Source organism: Ochotona curzoniae, unplaced genomic scaffold, assembly GCF_017591425.1.
Source record: "Ochotona curzoniae isolate NIBS_2020 unplaced genomic scaffold, NIBS_Ocur_1.0 scaffold_4701, whole genome shotgun sequence".
Lineage (NCBI taxonomy): Eukaryota > Metazoa > Chordata > Mammalia > Lagomorpha > Ochotonidae > Ochotona > Ochotona curzoniae.
This window is the reverse complement of record NW_024467122.1, coordinates 82,963,360-82,967,365: the sequence shown is the minus strand read 5'-3', so window position 1 is coordinate 82,967,365 and position 4,006 is coordinate 82,963,360. Positions and strand designations below refer to the sequence as shown.

The window sequence follows — 4,006 nt, the reverse complement described above, 5'->3', positions numbered from 1 at the left end:
CACAAGCAGGGAGCTGGATGGAAGTGGAGCAGCCGGGATACGAACCAGTGCCCATATGGGATCCCGGCGCGTGTGAGGCGAGGACTTTAACTGCTAGGTCACGGTGATGGGCCCAAAAGCCAAACTCTTAGACTGGAGGTCCTGGTTGCACAGCTGGTCCTCAGGCCGCTTCTCCAACCTACACAGACAACCTGCCAGCTACTCAGCACCTGCAGAGGATACTTCTTACTCCGTTAAATCAATCATGACTAGTCTCTGCCACTCCCCAACACCCTGAGTGCCACAGTTAGGTAGGCAGAGAACAGCAAGATATTGAGTGATCTTGAAGCTTTGGGCCGTCCTCGACTGCTTTCCCTGGCCACAGGCAGGGAGCTGGAAGGGAAGCGGGGCCACCGGGATAGAACCGGCGCCCATATGGGACCCCGGGCGTGCAAGGCGAGGACCTTAACCACTTGCGCCACCGCGCCGGGCCCTATTCTTTTTTTTTTTTTTTTAAGATTTATTTATTTTTATTACAAAGTCAGATATAAAGAGAGAAGGAGAGATACAGAGGAGGATCTTCCATCCAATGATTCACTCCCCAAGTGAGCGCAACGGCTGATGCTATGCCCATCCGAAGCCAGGATCCAGGAACTTCTTCCGGGTCTCCCACACAGGTGCAGGGTCCCAAAGCATTGGGCCGTCCTCGACTGCTTTCCCAGGCCAGAAGCAGGGAGCTGGATGGGAAGTGGGGCTGCTGGGATTCGAACCGGTGCCCATATGGTATCCTGGCGCATGAAAGGTGAGGGCTTTGGCTGCTAGGCTACACCGCTGGGCCCAATCCATGCTATTCTTACAGAGCTATCTAGATATCCCAACCACACTTACTAGAAATGGTGCTTTTTTTCTTTCTTTACCACTACCTTGAGATGCGCTAAATTTCCATTTGTAATTAAACTGGACTCTGTATTTCTATCCTGTTCCATTGTTAATCTTACTATACATGTGTCAAGAACGTGTTTGTAAAATTAAATAGTATGTTTAAACAATTGTTAAGTAACTTCATTTGGGTCTTGCGTTTTCTTTTATGACTCCCCCCCCTCCCCGGCTTTCTTTTGCAAGTAAACATAATGAATTTCTCAGCGCTAGAAGAAAGCTGGGTGACATTTCAGGAATACTCCATTAAAACTGTAAATTAAGTTAGGAACACTGACATATTTTAAAAATATCTGTGGTATTCTTATCCAAAGAAATGCTGTTTCTTTCTGGTTTTTTTTTTTTTTTTTCGTTTTTTGGGACTGTTTTAGAAAATATTTCATGATGTAGATTTTGGATATTTATTACATGTATTCCTAGGTGTTTTATTTTCTTTTGTGAATCATAGCTGGAATAGAGTCTTCCATGATATCTCCTTACTTGCTTGGTTTGTACTCTAAGAATGCGCTGGCCTTTTGCTTGTTGATTTTATAATTTGCTGCTTTACAAAATTTCCTTCTCATCTGGAGTAGCTTTTTGCTGATTCCTTTGGGTTTTGGAGATAGAGGATTACACTATCTTTGAATAGAATTAATTTACATTTTTTGCAGTGAAATTCATAAATGACATTGCCGTGTAGTTTTCTTTTTAGTAATGTTACACCTTCTTCACAAACTGTACTTGGAATTTTAAAAAACATCATACTCTGCGCCTGGCGGCGTGGCCTAGTGGCTAAAGTCCTCGCCTTGAAATGCGCCGGGATCCCACATGCGCACCGGTTCGAATCCCGGCAGCTCCGCTTCCCATCCAGCTCCCTGCTTGTGGCCTGGGAAAGCAGTCGAGGACGGCCCAAAGCTTTGGGACCCTGCACCCGCGTGGGAGACCTGGAAAGAAGTTCCTGGTACCCGGCTTCGGTACCCGGCTTTGGATCAGCACAGCACTGGCCGTTGTGCTCACTTGGGGAGTGAATCATCAGATGGAAGATCTTCCCCTATCTGACTTTGTAATAAAAATAAATAAATCTTAAAAAAAAAAAAAAACAAAAACCAAAAAACATCATGCTGACTGGCAGGGGAGATACCGAGATCATGAAGGTGGTTCGAGGCACTCCGGGTATGCTGACCCTGCAATTTCCCCAAATGTGGGAAACTCGACTGTATAATTTGTGGTAGTGTGGAACTGCGTTCGCGTGCTCCCTTGGGAAAAACAAACAAAGACGCCAAAACAACAACAACAACATACTCTGATTTTCAAATCACGGAAGGATTCCCTAGAGGCCTCTTTGCCCTGGTGGTGTTGCGGGTACTCACCGCACTAGAGGGACCTCTGGGAGAGGGGCTTTCCCCCGATTTGCTGGTTATTTTTGTGCATTTTCATCTTGTTTTCCTTTTTTTTTTTTTTCTTCATTAGTTTAACAAATAGTTGTTACATGCCGAGCTGGTTATTTTTAAAGTAGCTTTGGGTTAAACTTCATTGTACTGCCTTTCCGTTTCTAACTCACTAACTCCTTAAACTTTTCTCTATCTTTAATCTTTTACTTTTCCTCCTTGTGATTTAACTACCTACTTGGACGGCAGACAGAGATCTTCCATCTGCCAGTTCACTCCCCAGTGGTCCAGGATAGCTAGGGCTGGGCCAGGCTGAAGTCGGGAGCCTCCAACTCATCCAGGTTTCCTGAGCGGGTGATGGGGAGCCAAGCAGCCGAGTTATCACCTGTTGCTTCCCCGGGTGTGCAGGGGCAGGAAGCTGCAATTAGAAGCAGTTAGGACTTCAACCCAGGTACTCTATATGGGACAGGGACCCTAGCCTGCCTCTTTACCACTGTGCCACATACTCTCTATTTATTTATATATCTATAAAAGATGTATTAATTTTTATTGCAAAGTCAGATATATATAGAGAGAGAGGAGGAGAAACACAGATCTTCTGTCCACTGATTCACTCCCCAAGTGACCACAATGGCCAGAGCTGTGCGGATCCGAAGCCAAGGAGCCTAGAGCTCTTCCTCCGGGTCTCCCACACGGATGCAGGGTCCCAAGGCTTTGGGCCGTCCTCGACTGCTTTCCCAGGCCAGAAGCAGAGAGCTGGATGGGAATTGGGGGTGCCGGGACTAGAACTGGCACCAATATGAGATCTCGGCACATTCAAGGCGAGGATTTTAGCCGGTAGGCCACGGCACCAGACCCTATTTATTTATTTATTTATTTGGTGTTTTGAGTTGGGTATTTTCATTTTTATTAATGTGTTTATTTGATGCTATCCATATCTCATAAACTCCGGTGTGCTTTCACCATTACAGTTGTCCAATTATCCTGCAATTATCCTGTGATCCAAGAACTCTTTTAAATAATATTTTTAGAACTTATAGGAGAGGAGCTTGTGCCCTGGTGTAGTAGGCTAAACTTCGGCCTGTGGCACCCACATCCGATATGGCTCTGTATCAAGTCCTGGTAGCTCCACTTCCAATCTGGCTCCTTGCTTATGGTCTGAGAAAGCAGTAGAGGATGGTTCAATACTTGGGCTGCTGTTGAGGGAGACCCTGAGTGGACTGTTGGCTCCTTGCATCAGATGAGCTCAGCTACAGCCATTGCAACCTGTAACCATTTGGGGAGTGAATCAGCGGATGGATGATCTTTGTCTCTCCTCGCTAATCCTCCCTTCAAATAAAAATAAAATCAATCATTAAAAAAAAAAAAGTAGGGGCCCGGCAGCATGGTCTAGCGGCTAAAGTCCTCGCCTTGAACATGCCAGGATACCATATGGGTGCCGGTTCTAATCCCGGCAGCTCCACTTCCCTTCCAGCTCCCTGCTTGTGGCCCGGGAAAGCAGTTGAGGACGGTCCAAAGCTTTGGGAACCTGCACCCGTGTGGGAGACCCGGAAGAGGCTCCTGGCTTCGGATCGGCATAGCATCGGCCGTTGTGCTCACTTGGGGAGTGAATCATCGGACGGAAGATCTTCCTCTCTGTCTCTCCTCCTCTCTGTATATCTGACTTTCCAATAAATAAATAAATAAATCTTTAAAAAAAAACTTAGAGGAGGGTCTTTTTGCTT

General features: G+C 46.2%; 1 pseudogene; it reads left to right on the top strand.

Annotated features, from left to right (window-relative positions):
* The first annotated feature begins 2,012 nt into the window (after positions 1-2,012).
* LOC121149717 lies at positions 2,013-2,153 on the top strand (annotated as a pseudogene).
* The last annotated feature ends 1,853 nt before the right edge of the window (positions 2,154-4,006 follow it).